Raw genomic sequence first — 16558 nt, 5'->3', positions numbered from 1 at the left:
TCATTTCTCTTTCTTCTAGACAGGATAAAATACCTGGCTAATGAATAACAAAGATGCTTCCAATTTCTCTCATCACTTGAAGCAATCAATGTAAAAGACAAAAAAATTCAAGAACTAAAATAAATCCTGTGAAGAGTCTGCTTTAGTGGCACTCATTTTAGAACTGTCTGACTTTGCACTTGGATCTATAAATGCTAATTATCAAGGTCATCACAGATTTGTGTGGTATTTTAGGTTTTTTCTTTGCTTTTCTATTAACCTGAGAAATAGAAGTGTTCTTTCTAAAATTATTATTCTAAAATTCTAGAATATCTTAGAACTACACTAGTGCTGTCTAGACACTCTTTTCAACAATTTCCCCTTTCTTAATTTTCAGAGGTTACAAGAATCAACTGCTGTAGCTACTGCATTGAGAGATTAAAATGCTGTTTCCCCACAACTAATATGTCCTTTCACTGCAACATTTACTTTCCAAAGTATTGCTATCTTCTTTGGCAAACACTCATATTTGTTTTCCTATTCATTAAGGTATTTGCAAAAAAAGATAGAGTAATTCTCCTGCAGAAAAATATCCCTGAAGTAACTTTAATATAGCTAATAAATCTAGCTTCAGCCTAGACTTGGGCATTCTTCATGCCCACATTTTACCAGATAATTCTGGCTTGAGGTCTCTAGAATCAGTGACACCTGGATCATCTAACTAAAGCAAATACCTTTGGGTAAAGCTAAGCCAGGAAAATGACTTTTGCTGCTACAGCAGTGGGCTACCATTAGGGAAAGAGAGAAACTAATGAAAACTTTCCTCCACATGCCAGAATTGTCACTGACACAATGACAATTAGCTTACAAGAGGTGATAAGACTACAGACAAATGGCAATATCATGGCCTTCACCTTTGTGCTGTCCTCCCTTGTGTCTTTGATATGTCCCTCCAACAGGTTATCTCCAGGAGTGACCAGGAGGTCTCATTTTGGAGAAGGATAGAGTGGAGATCTCATGCGCATGTCAGGTGATTAAGTCTCACTGCATACATTGTCATACAGCGAGTGGAAGATAAGTAAAACGCCCCTCCAAAAACAAACAGAGCAAATATGGTGCCCAACCAACTCTGATTTCCCAAAATACAAATAAGCAATAAGAAATTCTACATCTTCAGGACAAAGGTGCCAGCAAAACAGAAAGGTAGTCAGGTCTGTCTCTGAGCACAGGACACACATATCAGTTTTAAATAAATTCAGTTGAAAGTGGGTATGAAATTATTCCAGGATTTTAAGAATGCTGTTCTCTGCACATGTGTGATATAGCAAAACACGTGACACTTGTTCGAATTGAAACCAGGGAGAAGTAGATTTAGAATGTTCTTGGATTGAAAAAGACAACCAGGGCAATTTAGTGGACATTACTGAAGACAAAAATAGTCTGATGGAAAGGATGGTCACTTACAGAAGCCAACAGACTTTTAGCATTAGAAAGAATTCAAAATACTACTAGAAATGTTACAAGCAGCATAGATCAGTATAGAAATTAAAAGCTGAAATTTAACAAAAACATATCTTTGAATTGTACCTGCTTTGACAACTATCACATGGAAATACACAGGTTATCATGCAGGGGAAAAAGGCAACAATTGCATGAGTTTGCAGACAATCAGCAAAAACCCACAGAGCATGTATGGTATGAACAAAGTACCACTAGCAAAGAAAAATTATTCAAAGAAGTAGTAAACACCTTCATAAAAGAATATTTTTGGCACTATCTTCAACTAGACAACTTTGATAACAAAAAAGATACAAAGATTTTTATTTGGGTGATAATATTTGCAACAAGAGTGGGGTGAAAAGCAATAGAGCATGGCCAGAAATTTCTGAGCAAGAACCTGTACTTTCAAAGGCTAAAGCTAACCAAACATGTTACATTCTAGAGAACAGAAACAACAAACCTAGGCAAGAAGTTAACTGGAAGAGCTGATTTCACAATGAAGCTGTCACCAACCAGCTCTACCAGATACACAATGGGTATTTTGATGCTATGGAATGAGCTCTGGAATGAGGAACATACATAAAGAACAGGTGATTTACAGACAAACTGTTTCTAATGAAAATCTTGGACAACATAACCAGTGTTATATCACTTTGTTAGTATTTGCATCAGAAACTCTTCATATTTTCTATGGGAGCATGAGTTATAATATTTCTGGCATAATGACCCTACAATGGTATTAACTAAACATAGAAGTAATAAAGCTAAAAATTACCTACCAAATAAGTCTTTACAACTTTTTAGTATTGAAAGGAACCCAGAATTGACTAGAATGGGTCTTAAGCTGTCTCTGTCTTTTGCTAAAAATTCTCACCCAACTCTCCTTCCTTCCCAGGTAGATATTTTCTATTTTTCTCTTCCAGCAGCAGAAGATCTGCAAGCTAAGGTCAAAGCTCAAAAAGCTTCAGCAGTTGTAGACAGTCTCTAGAATACTGGACAAAATTTAATTGCTAAAGCTTTTGTTCAGAATGAAGCAAACTTAGAGGAGTGCCTACTCCCCACATCACCAAGGAATCAGTGTTCAGTGGAACACTGGGTATTTCAGGATTTACATTTATTATATGTGAAAACTACTCAGGGGCTGAAAAAATATCTCAGAAAAGGGCTGGAAATACCCTGAACTGGCCTAAAATGAAAGGCCAGAATTGGAATCTTCAGTTATCCCATATGCCAAAAACGACAACAAATAAGAACCACACAGGCAGTATAAAATATTGACACTGCAGCTCTAAGTAGGATAGATTTGGTTATGTTGCTTGGAAAAAAATACACCTCAAAAATACACCTCTTTTAGATTAATATTCTCATTCTGCTGAGGCAGCACCTCCTAATAAAATGACATCGAAGCTTGTGCTGGTGTATATGCAGTATTTTTACTAGATACAGCATGGCTGACAGTAATATCCAATAAAGGACAACTTATTAAGCAAAAGTATAAGTTCTAAGTAATCAAGCAATTTAAAAGTCTTACTCTCAAGAATAATGGATTTAATGACAACAATAATGCAGAGGGCATCTAGTTGGATTCCAATCCATGTTATAACACAGCAGTATCACTACTTTCTTTAATCAATGCAGGTAACTGGTGGCAATTTTTAAAGTGCTACCAGAAAACATATATAAAACAAAATTAATAGATAAAAATAATTAACAATGTTATTAATATTATAATTAATTTAACGGGAGTTTATTACTATAATTCATTTAATGGGGGGTTCCTTCCCATTGCCACTGTATATAATGCTGTCTGTGTCTTCATAGTGGGAAACATTTGTTGCAAACCTTAAAAAATGCAAGTGAAAATCTTGGGATTGCTGGGTACTGTAACATGGGAGGAATAGGGCACCCTATTTCAGTTTCAGAAAGGAAAAAGATAAGAGGCATCAAATTTAGCTCTTTGCTTAATGATACTGAGGGCAAATAACAATAATGCAATAATTGGACAACTGAACATCAAAACACAATGCAGTAAGAGAAAATGGGTTTTCTGGCTTTGCTCAATACTGGAGTCAACTTCTCAAGTCTAAGTAACAGCACCAAAGATCTCAAACTCTAACTGGATTAAGTAATAGAATCATTATCAGGTTGGTTGTTTATAACTTGAAATTGTGTTGAATGCTAATGTGTTTATTTAGCAGAACTGTTACAGAAACTTGGAAAGAAATGGCATTGTGGACCAAATGTCCAAGTTTCTAAACCAAAAAACCAGCACTATAAAAGCTCTTCTACTTGAAGAAAGAACTATGAGATAAGGTGTAATTTTTGAAAGCGACTGATCAGGGATAAACTAATTTTCCAGACTGCTATGCACTCTTCATCCATAGTCAAGGATGTGGCAGTGGACCCTGTCTTCTGTCAGAGGAACAACACTCCGAAAATTATAATTTACACTCATTCAGAATTGAAATGCAGGGTTTATTACTCAAGAGCCTGGCAGCTGAACAGCAATATGTGGATCTACCCTGTGAACAGTATGTACTGTAGGCAGAATTGTTAGAATGAAGGAAGACTAAAGATAAAGCCAAGACTCCTGGTGAGATCTATCAGATGCTTATTAGCACAAGAGATTTCAAAAGCTACATGACAGAAGGGATAAAACAGCTGAAAATAATCTCATATAGTGTACAGTCAAGGAGGAGACACAGAAATACCAGTGCTATGTGTGAATATAAGCTAAACATTTGTAAAAGCAGTTCATCCTAACAACTAATGTAAAAAGAAGACAAAAGTACTGACCTACTTCACAGCTCTTCGTCTTCCGACTACCTCATACAAGCTTTAAGGCTAACAGGTCATCTTCATCCTCATTCATTCAAAATCATCCTCCAACTTTCCCTTTCTCTTCATCTGCCAAGAAACCTGCAAGGCGATTATTAATGTAATGCAATGTGGAAAAGCAGTTGAATGAAACAGTGTCACTGCATTCCAAGTATGGTGGAAATTTCTTCCAAGAATCTCTATCAAGTCACCTTTGATATTTATAGATTTGCAGCTCCTTCCCCCCAGTTAGCAAACTTCTGTGCATATCTACTGGAGAAGAAAGAAAGGGAAAACAGTGTCTTTGCCTCAGGATAAATGAAAAGCTATTTCAGTTATGGTTGTTCTTGACAGTGTCTGGTGTGATAGGAACTTGCTGAAGACCAAGTTCTCGGCAACGTACACAGGGAGAGTGACCTTTGAGCGTAACAATACTTTTGTTAGGATGTTAATTAAAATCCATATTGATCCACAGAGCAAAGTATACAACAGAAAATTGGGATATACTATATCTGGTGCTGGAAAGTCATTCATAAGAGTACTTAGGCTCCACACAAAACACAGCGCTATCACTGACACAATAAAGGGCCCAAAAACTAAATAAGTTTCATGGCCAGGACAGTACTATGGGCACTTGAAAGACAAGGTGGGGAGTTATGATTCTATTCTAACTCAATGGCATAAAGCAGAGAGTAGATAAAAAATAGGACACGTACTACTTGTTTATAAAGACTTTAAGAGAAAAGTGACTTAAGCAAAATCCTTTAATGGAATAAAAGCAATATGCCAACAACTTTGTTTAAAAGCTACTGCACAAAATTGTCAGACTCAGATACATTTGCCCTATGTTGTTTTGTATATTTTTTCTTTTTACATAATATCACAAATATAGATGTCAATAGTGTATTTCAGTGTATTTCAATTACACACTATGAACTATCTTAATCTCTGCTGGAGATTAAACAGTAAGTACCTTTTCAAAAACAAAATACAATCCATCCCAATATGTTAATGGGAAGATAACAAATTTCTTTATCACAAGGATTCAGACTTTCATGTGAACGTAAAGATATTTCTCAGTTTAACTACCTAATTTTCAAGTACCCAGAAGTGAACTATACATATAATGCACAGAATTTACATGATTTCTCCTTCTCTGAATAGCTGGAAAAGACAGAAGGTTTCAGAGTAATTTTGTTAGAGGACGCTTTTATATAACTATGACTATACACAGTAAAGAATCAAAACATATGGTAGGAACTGCAAGGTCCAAATTGTTAATCCAACAAACGGATGACCAGAAAATGCAGCATGTATTTACAGTGTTGATTAGGGCAAGAGAATTGAGAACATCCTGAAACACATGGAGCCCAACAATGCAATACACCCAACCAATATTTATCGCTGCCTCTCTAGAAGCAATTTCCATTTTGATGTGTTCTCTCACACATGATGTTCTGAAACAGTTAAGTAACATGAAAAATACAGGTTCAAGACTATATCTGTCACAGATGAAAATACAGCATTTATGCAGCATTACATAATAAAGCCTCTGGCTGACAGACCCAAGGTCCTCTCAGGACTGCCACAAATCTACATATTGTCATACATGAGAGATTTTTACGTTTGCTTATGAGAATTAAAAAGAATCAACATAAAAAAAAAACAAAAGAAAACCCACCTAGTTATTGAGTCTAAAGGGCTGAGGAAATTTAACAGCGACATTTGGTTGCCGTAAAGGTCACCTATTAGTTCACAAACGTCTGCCTGGAAAGCCACCTATTTTAGCCCATGTTTTATAGAGAAATCAAGGACCATGTTAAAACCAGACTGGGGGAGGGGGGGTGGACAATACTGAGGGTAGATCTGTATTTGTTCTGAACTTAAATGACAGCAGAATTGTGAGGACGGAAAAAAATCATGGCAGTTCTTTGCACACTTATTTTAGAAACTAGGGATGAATTAACCCGATCAAACTGTTTACCTAACCAGTATATCTAGCTGAATTTTCTACTATGCTAATGTAAGTGCAATTAACACTGATTTTTTCCAAATAAAAAATAAATTTTGTGGAGATAATCAATGTTAAGCATGAATCCATGTAAATTTATGGAACCCAACAAATTTAGGGAAGAAATTATATGGCATACTATCTGCAGGAACAGATGACTAGACTGATGATCCTAGAGGTCTCTCCCACTCTTGTTTTCCCAAACTACTACATCCAAATTAGATATCAATTTTCACTAGTAGCTTAATCAAGTTTTGGAGTGTATTTAGAGTTGAAATAGGAATGCATCTTCTCAGTACACGATCCGGACCATAGGATGATTATTTCTGCTCAAGTCCTGCACACCACCATAGCTGTCCCGTTCTGTAATGCTTTAATCTAATGTCACGATTAGTCCAGTTAAGGATTAGACACTATATTCAGAATTTTACAAGAGTTCTCCTAACCCTAAGTATCACAGAATGCAAAAAATACATCAATCTTGCATGTCTTAGCAGGGAAGCATTAAGTATTTCCTACCATATATAAAAATTAGCACGAAGAGATACTGCTACAAAAAACTGTACCTTACCCAACATTTTGAAACATCTAAATAAATTTTAGATGTATAACATAAAAAAGTGTAAATATACACATAGCTATTCACATCTGTATATATTGCCACGTGATTCTGGAATAGTATATTTGACAAACACAAAAAAAGGAGGCAAATACTCTATAATTTACTAGTAGCATACACTTTTTTAGAGTGCTTTATCAGGTCCTGATTTAACCTACCTGATATCCCTATAGAGCTGGAAAGTATAAGCTAATTTTTAAGGCACTGAAAGTGAAGTAAACAAAAAAAAGGGCAACAAAAAAAAAGGCCCCAAAAAAGGCACCAAATCCCAGGTGTTCCAGTTTTTAATAGTGAACTTTAATCCACTAAAAAGCTACAGGTCTTATTTTGGGATATTATCTTCAGTTTTTGACCACTTGTTCATGGAAATCTTTCAATCCCCCTATCCCATGAGGAAAACAATATATTCAATCTAAGGAAACCACTTGTGCTTTTTAATAGCCTTATCTGACAAAGAATAGGTCTTGTAAAAGATGAGATACATAAATGGAAAAGCATTCAACATTCGAGAAAGGTGACTAAATTCACTACCCTAGTGTCAATTTTTACTTCCTTGGTTTGTTTTTTGAGGGTTTTTTTTAAAAGGCCATTCATGAAATATTAGAGACGCCTGTCTTATATTAATGTTGTGTCCTCTGACATCCACTCAGTGAAAGATAAAAAGATGGCATTAAGTTTTAGCAGTGAAGTGAAATGTTGCATGGTGCAAGGTGACCCAGTCTCATTTAACAGATTACCAAAATATAATCAAATAAAACCTATGATCTTTACACTGGCAAAAACAGTGCAGCAAGAGGACAAATGTGATTTTAAAAACTTAAAAGACCAATTGAAATGAATCATGTATATTTTTACAATGTAAGTGAGTCCTCTGCAGCTATCCAGTCCTTGTAAGAGCATCCATATTGAGGGCAAATTTTAGTACAGGCAGGTTCAGCTTTCCCTACGATTTTCTCCTGCCACTGTATCCAACTCAAAGCAAATATCCCAAACTCAATTAAGCTGTTTGATTACACTAAAAATAGTCCTTGCTCTTCATCTTATTCTCAGTATCTGCCAACAGAAAACTCATACCTCACAGGGAATGTATTGCCTAACTGCATTAATCCACATCTAGGGGAAAAAAAGGGAAAAGAAAACTCATACCAGTCTGGTGATGTATGTACATTTCAATTATACCACAACTGTTGTGGGTTAAGATTACCAACAGAAATCTTTAGGAAGCACAGATTTTGTGAACCAGATCTAGACTTAATTGATAGAATTCTTTTCACACAGCTTGATTTTGATTGCTACCATGATTTCCATACACCTTTCTCTAATGTGTTTTCTGATAGCTACTGACAAACTTGAGATATTTTCATGACGGACTTCAGCTGTAATCCACTATAACAATTCCTCCTGTCCAAACTCTCACATTTAGTCCTTCAAATCCATTCACTGAGAGCTGCCTCACCTGCCACTCTGATTGCAATGCCTCCCAGACCCTCATCAGCTCACCTCATCTATCCACTGTCACACAAACTTGGGCTCGATTTGTTGAAATGGAGGAAACTTCTCCTAGGGCCGAATGATGTAATTTGGGGCTGAAATTAAGTGAAGCTAGCGGGTTTGGAGAGAGTGTTAGGTGAAATTCTGTCAAACAAATCCTGAAAAATAAACCAAAACAGAACTATGAATTCATGCCTGTATTTTGCAGGGAACAACTCCTGGCAAAATAATTTTCAGTTTTAAATTAAATCACAGGAGACCTTAAAAAGCATAAACAAGATCATATAAATTTGTTTAAAAAATTTAGATTAATTTTAGAATTAATTTTAAATATCCTTTTGCAAAGAAGGTAAGGCAGAATATAACAAGAGTCAGTGAGGGGAGAGGTGACTGAAGCTGCAAAGTTAAAACACCCATGAACATCCACAACTTCAAAAACGTACTATTAATACATTGGGAGATCTCTCTCAAATTCATGTCACTAAACACAGAGCTTAAGAGCCTGAAAAAAATATCCAAACATGTGAAAGTAAAAAAAAACCCCTCTGTATAACAAAACAGCAGTAAAAATCCCTTACCAATTATTCTACTGTGTTCTCAAAATAGGACCAGTGTCTCTTATGCCCTAATTTTATCATTTCCTTTGCCCCGTGTTAAAACACCAGTGTAATTATCCTTTATAAAGGTTGACTGAGGTCCCTGAGAAAATCTGCTCAGGGTGATAATTTAGCTGGTTTTTTTATTTGTGGAATTTAGGCAAGAATGTTTCAAGCTCTTTGTCAAAATAACTGCTTGATCTGCTTTAGTATTTTTTAATTGTTAAAAAAATAGCATTTTCTAATAAAGTGAGGAAGAGTAAGGTTAAATACTCCAATTACCAACCTGCAAGAAGAGTGAAGCATAAAAGTTGTGCAAAGTGATTCCCAATATTGATGTACTTGGAGTCAATTCTTAATTTTTAATGATATCTGGAAAAGTAAGTCTCAGTAGCAGGATATTAGGGAATATTCTTTGACTTTCCACAATGCATTGAAGTGCTACTGAAAATGTTTTGTTTGTCATTAGAAATTAATAAATTCATTACTTCACATTCTAATGACTGTCAAAGTGCCAGACTTCAGTTGACATAAAAACTTCCATTTTAAGAAGAGAGATTTCAAGTAACTTGACCAAAAGGAAGATTTGTATAGTGCTGAAAACTTAACTGCTTTTTCCAAATCACATTACCTGGCGTAACAAGTAAAAAAACCATAAACCAAACCCACAACAAAACACTAAAAGACCCCCTCCAGCCAACCAACACCTCCCCAGGTACTCTACACCAGAGATGCTGAATGGGAATTATTAACATGGCTACACTCCATCTAGGGGGAAAATCTCACTTTCAAAAAGTTGAAGCTTCTTTATCTACTTATTTAAACACTATTGAAACATGGGTTTCCTGAATGAGGCTGTTATTGTACAAGCAACACAAAGATTGCTTCTAAAAAGCCATCCTGCAAATGATGAACCACAACTGAAATGATACAAAAGCAACTTAAACTCATGATGGTTTCTTCCAGTCATACATTTGTTCTAGTTCTCTAACCAAAAGCGATTGACTTGGCAGATGCACAACTCTTACAAACACAACAGAGCTGCACTTGCTGCCTCTCCATCTCTGACATCAACCCCAACCACCACCATGAGACAGGAAAAGGTCCAGAGCAGGTGAGAGAGCAAGGACAGTGCAAAGCTGACCCTCAAAAGATGCAGACAACCACAGCGTCCCACAAACACTCTCCCTGTCAAGCACCCCATCAGCAGGGCCACAGGATCTTTCAAAGGACAACCATAGCAAATCCCCCTCATGTATTCCTCAGCCCTTCCTAGCGGTCACAAAATATTGCCAGGATACAGCAGGTCTCTCTTTCCACCATACAAGTTGGACTACTGAGCCTTTTAAAAAAACCTCCAAACAAAAAAAAAACCACTACATTTTTTTCTTTCCCAATAAAGATTACCATTCTTTTAATCTCTGTCTTAAATACAATATTTTCTTCTGACAGAACATTTTTCAAGGTACCATAAGCAAGACTCTTTTCACTGAGTGATTCCATGAAGACTGTGTCCTAGAAGGCTCTACTTTAATTTTTTTTTCCTTTTAAAAACTTTCTAATTGAGTACTCATAGCAATATATGCATTCCTATGAAAAAGTCTACATAAATTTATTGGAAATTACAATTTTAAGACATTTCCAATCTATGAAATTTGACAGTGGAAAAATATTACTTCTCTAGAAGTTGACAGTGATTAAAAAAACTATAGAAGGATTATCATTGCCTATTAAATGTGATAGGATTCCATAGAAATGGTTCAAACTTTCTTATTTAATTCCTATTAGATCCATTAGCATATTTCCAGCTAATAGCTAACAACTGTCCACTGAATTAAAAAAAGGCTCTCCCTAAACCTGCTTCAATGGCTAGATATTATGGCAATCAGTTAAAACTTTCCTATTTCTCATCCAATGGCTTTACACACTGCAGACAGTTTCATTTCTTTGGAAACTAAACACCCAGCTGAGCACTGCAGCCTGTCCTGCAGAGCCTGTGGTGGTGTGGGTGCACCCTGTTGCTGCCTCAGTCTGCAGCTCCTGCAGAGCTCCACACTTGGGGCATTTCACACTCTGCCATCCCCTACTGACCTATGCCAAGAGACAGACAGGCAGGTCTTTAATCTAAGCTTGCATGGCTCTTGTTACAGTCATGTTTGCAAACGTACATTTTTATTTCAGACAACTCTTCCTCCCTCACCCAGCTCCTCCAGATCTGTGCTTGATGTTGTTTAGGTACCTGCAATGGCCAATGGGCCTCAACTGCCCAATGCTTTAGTGAGCAGCCTGCTAGGGCTGCTTTGTGGCAGCTGCAGTGCTACCTAAGAACTCAGATAACTTAGTTAGACCCACCTTATCTCCCTCTAGGACAATAGATTAGTTTGGGGTTCTTATATTATTTTGTATTCATTTAGTGAAAGGCAAAACATTTTTCCACACAAACAACTACATTGCAGTACTGTGTAGTCACTTACTAATTTGTAAACTATTATTTAACATCAGCCATTTTGTCAAAACATCATGCAAAGGCTTTCCTTGCTCCACAGTGACAGTCAATGTTCTCTCTTAATGAGAAGGATGCCAGCTTGGTACAGTTACAGTACTTTTTTCCTCTAATTTTCATTTCTGTGAATACTGCCACAACACATAAGTTGCTCTTAATGTTCTTCCAAGTGTTGTTAAATGCTATTTAAAGTTTATATGGCAAGCCTGTAATTCTTAATGCATTGGATTTTCTACTTTAATGGTTGTTCATCTGCTATGATTTCTTAATAGACTCTTTTAAAAAGATTGTAATTAACTGCACTCCATGATTATATACATGAAAAGGATTGGTTTGAACTTTTACCCTTGACATACACCAAGGTGAAAGAAAAGATGCAGGTTATGGCTTAATAGTTTTACTTAGATAAATGGTGACATTTCTTAATAGAACCAAACAATTCCATGTTTTGTTCAGCCAACTCTTTCTTCTTCTTTTATTATACTGTGTCAAGCAGGTACCAGAACTGAGATGGACTCATGCCACTCAATGGAAATACGTCAGCATTCAGCACCTTACTTTGCATGGAATAGTTTCCTACATTGAAAAATTTGACAGGATGCAATCATTAAAGAGCTTTCAAATATTTATTTAGATCAGGTGCCAACCTTTATCATAATTATCTTTTTTTTTCTCCCAGTTACTAACCTTCACCTTTTCAAAGAGGGCTGAAATGTCATGTAGTTGGTCTGTCCATGGGAGAGTTTTCCAGAACATAAAACATTAAACCCCAGACTTCTGCTGTTCATTTAGTTCTGTTTGCAGGCAGCTGGGGGACTCTTCAGAGCATTTTTACACATATATTCCTACCAAAGTGCTCACCAGGAACAATTTTAAACCAGTAGCTAGTTTTTAAAATATCTGAGAGTAAAGAACCAGCATAGTTAAAGACAGAGGACCTGAGCTCAAATTTTTCAGATTCTTGTCATGTATTCACAGGAGGGCTGTTTTGAACTTGTCAAACTAAGTCGTGGAACAAGAGACTTGGAAAACAATGGGTTCTTCTTATCATGACACTCATTTTTCCAGACTAAGTTTTTCAGCTGTAATGATCTGGAGTTTTTTGGACAGATATCCAACAGATTCTACCACAGAATATGAACATGCTTGAGAGGTCTAGATTCAGTGTAAAAAAAAAAAAAAAAAAAGCTGCTGCTATGTCATCCATCTTCTACTGTCTGAACAGAAAACAATTTCAAATACACTAATAAATCCTTTCTGTTTTTACCCAATACTTTCTCAAAATTTAACCCTTTTACAAGATCATCTTGTAATCTCATCTGACAGGAGTCACTGTCTGCCAGATCACAATACTACTCCAGCAACTTTCCTCAGCCTGTATTTTAGCACCTGAAAAATAGGGCAAGACTTTTGGAAATGTGTGTACAAATGCCTGAATTTGAATGACTGACACTTTTATATTGCTTCATGTGTATCAACTATATTATGAAAAGAACACAGTTTTACAGGAAATTCCAACTACAGCACCACCTGAGGCATAATTTCTGTAGTTTAATCAGTGAATCACTTACTTAGCATCATACAGTTCCCTTCTCCTTGCTCAGTATGCCAAAATTGTTCATCTCTCCAGAATCATTCAGCTAAACTTATTTCATCATAGTAGGAATATTAAAAAATAGCTAGGCTTGCTGTGTCTATTCATCAGAACCAGAAATACTGTGAATGTTGAAGTTTGAATTTATTGCTTGCCAGTCCTGTTTCAAGAGTAAAACTGAAAGACATGGTTAACAAAACAACCTGTAACTGCTTTGAACGCTATCTCAGAGCCCATAAACATACATCAATGTTTTTATTCCCATCTAGCAGGGGCATTTATCTTTAAAAGCAACAGGTCATGAGCAAACTCAAAAAAAAAAAAAAGAAATAAAGGAAGTTGGATTTCCTGTTTATTATTTATTAAAATGTGCTTTCCACAAGTGACAAATTAAAGGAGAGCTTTATGAGCATCCGGAGAGAAAGGAACAGGAGCTCAGCAGCAACTGTGCCAGCCCCATACGGCACCATGTGCAATATGGTCCTGAGCTGCCCATGCAGTGCTCCATTTGTAGAGCTGGACACAAACCAATTCCTGCAGCTCAGGACAGAGGATGGAATGAAATCAATCCCAAATCCCTGCAAAACCTGAATGTAGCCCCCAGAGCCTGCAGTCTGTGCCTGAGAGAGTACTGGAGCACGAGGCTGTGAGGGAGCCTATGAGCTGCCCTCAAGGACATTTTGGCTTGCCTAGAGCAGTGGGAGATTCACCTCCAGCCAGGCAGGAGGAAGAGCACATTGGACCCTTTCATGACTGGGTGAGCTGCCACAGCCATGGTTTCCAAAGAAGGTTGCCAAAAAAAAAAAAAAAAGCCCCAAAAACAAAACTAAAGCTACCAAAAAACAAACAAAACAAAAAAAAAAAACCCAAACAAAAACATGTAGTACTTAATAAAAAGAAGAATTGGAAGTTTATTTGAAAGTGGTGTGCTGAAGTATGAACAAGCTAGAATCAAGCACCCCAGACCCAAAACATAGTTTTGACATGGAAATCTTTTGCTCACTTAGAAAATTAGCTTAAAACACATTTCCTTAACTTTGCTGAAAAAGGCTCTTCCAGTTAAACACTTAGGTCTGCCTACTGCTTTAGAGCTAAACACATGCACACCTATCAGTGTGATGGAGGCTTTAATCCTTCCTCTGGTGGGCTCAGTAATAAAGTGGGGATAACCACACTTACCTACTTTGTAGGGTGTTGTCCAAATTAATGCTCACAGAGCCGTCAGTAGGTGAAAATCATTATAGCTCCCATCCTGCAATTGCTAATGCATGGGCTGCCTGCTGCACACACACTGAGCCTGGCAAAAGCTAATTGAGTCCTCTGAAGGTGCAGCAGTTTGTTCAGGCCCCATCAATAAACTGTTAAGAGTTTAAAAAACAAAACCAAACACCATCATGCTAAATGTGAACACAGCACAATTTTCGAATGATCTTGCAGACCAGAGCCTCTGGGGCTAAGCATGGCACAGGAAAAGCTTTTATAACAGAATACAATACTGGGAGGTATATATATAGATATAGATGTATGTACAGGGATATAAAAATACAGCTATTAAGCCAGCTATTCGGTATTACTCTGTGGACACACTCCCTAACACACACTCCCAGGCAAACACAAGCCAAAGTGAAGACAGCACCTGAGCTACAATAAATCAATGATTGTATGCAAAGAGATGAAAATATAGACACAGTACTAATGCACATTACTGCCTTCCCTGTACTTAAATCTGATATGGAAGACAAGTCTGGGAAAAAAACTCTACTTCATTGTTCATTTCGAAGAATGCAAATGAAATTAAGCAAAGATCTGAGTCAAACCAGTTTGTTCATAAATATATCCTACAAAACAAATTTAACTGATGTCAAATTCAAATAATTCACCTGACGTCACACTGGAGAAGCCAAGCACGAACACCTCACAAATTATTATTTTGATCCAATTGTTAAACCCAAATTATAGCAAAAACTGCACTTTCTACAGCTGTTAAAACAGTGACCCTGGCAGAGCATGCTTTTGTGCTGAACTTTTTATATCACCAAGCCTATTAATCAGGTGGCAGTTCAAACTGATGCACTTTACATAGGTGACTCTGGCCAGTGCTTTAATTATTTGGTATTAAATGGCAATTAAGAATTTTCACATTCAGGTTTAATCCAAAATATTTAGTGTAAAATCCACTAATTTAATAAAGAGTTGTGTTCTTTACTGTGCTTCAGCCTGGACACTAAGGATGCAGCAATTTACTATTGACAAGCACTAAAGGAGCAGGTCATTTCACAAGTATAGTGTGGACAAAGGTGAACCAGGCAACTGATGAAATCTCTGGCCAAGGCGAAATAGCAATCTCTGAGCCAAATGGTAATAAAGTTACTGAAATGAAGCAGTGTAGCTTCTGAAGTGAACTGTCATAAGGAGGATACAGGCTTCAGGACAGCTTGGCCAAAGTAATTAAAACTTTATTCCCTGAGAGCCAATCAAAGTGGCTGGCCGTACATCTGATTTTACATAAAGCAAAAACAGGTACGTAAGTCAGCCACAAACACCAGCAGCTGTAGCTAACATTCTATGGAACAGCATCCACCTCTCCAGAAGTATCTGCAAAATTTGCAGTAAGTGAGGCAAAATAAGAATCATGCTTTTAATGTTCTTTGCTGTATTATTGAATTATAGCTCTAGATTTCTATGACATGCAAAAACCAAGAAGAAATGCAGACAAATATCACTGTCCAAAATTCCCTGCTAAATCAAAGACAATTACTTCCCTCAATAGCTATTAAAGACAGATAGTTTAATCATTGGAGAAGCAATCTAGTGCATAGGAGTCCAGAGATTAGGCTTAACTCACGGCTCTGCTACTGACCTGCTATATGACCTTGGGCAAGTCTCTTCACATTTCAGCGCCTCTTTGTGTCCCTATTAACCTTTGTGCGTCTCAGCTATTTAGAATGTAACCCCTCTGACGCAGAACAGTCTCTCACTACATGTTTTTACAATACCAGCACAACAAGGTCACCATCTTGGTTGAGACCTCTAAGTGCTACAGTAATCCAAATAAATAAGAACAATATATTCAATTATTCAGAATCCCACTTAGATTTATTCAATTTTCCCATAACATCTGGATAGCTGAGACATCACCACAGATTAAAATGTGCATCCTACATCCTTTTAATTTTAATGTCTCACCTGCTGTTTGTGTAATTGAAATTTGTATTGATTTTCATAAAGCGAAGAACACCTAACTCACTGCCTAAAACACAAACAATGGAATGAGCCATTGGTATCCAAGTTATTCAGAACACATAGGAAATAAATCATTTGTCTGAAAGGAGAAACAAGAAGGTCCACTCAGTATAAAGTTTTGACTCAGCAAAGCACTTAAGCATGTCCTTAAGTTTAAGCATGAGTAGTCCCACTGAAGCTCTTAAGTAAGCTTAAATAAGGAATT

The 16558-nt window shown here is 36.8% G+C and overlaps 1 protein-coding gene across 6 annotated transcripts in view; it reads right to left on the bottom strand.

Moving 5' to 3' along the window:
- FIGN (fidgetin, microtubule severing factor) overlaps nucleotides 1-16558 on the bottom strand; it is a 116385-nt gene that overhangs the window by 61450 nt on the left and 38377 nt on the right. For 2 of the 6 annotated variants that reach the window (XM_077181492.1, XM_077181494.1), the window contains one exon: nucleotides 4276-4398. The exons of the other annotated variants lie outside the window; for them this stretch is intronic. The gene's annotated coding sequence lies outside the window, so the exon portion shown is untranslated. The remainder of the gene's footprint in view (nucleotides 1-4275; nucleotides 4399-16558) is intronic. 6 annotated transcript variants of the gene reach the window in all.

This window comes from Agelaius phoeniceus, chromosome 7 (genome assembly GCF_051311805.1).
Source record: "Agelaius phoeniceus isolate bAgePho1 chromosome 7, bAgePho1.hap1, whole genome shotgun sequence".
In the NCBI taxonomy this organism is placed as follows: domain Eukaryota; kingdom Metazoa; phylum Chordata; class Aves; order Passeriformes; family Icteridae; genus Agelaius; species Agelaius phoeniceus.
This window is presented reverse-complemented; position numbering and strand designations above follow the sequence as displayed.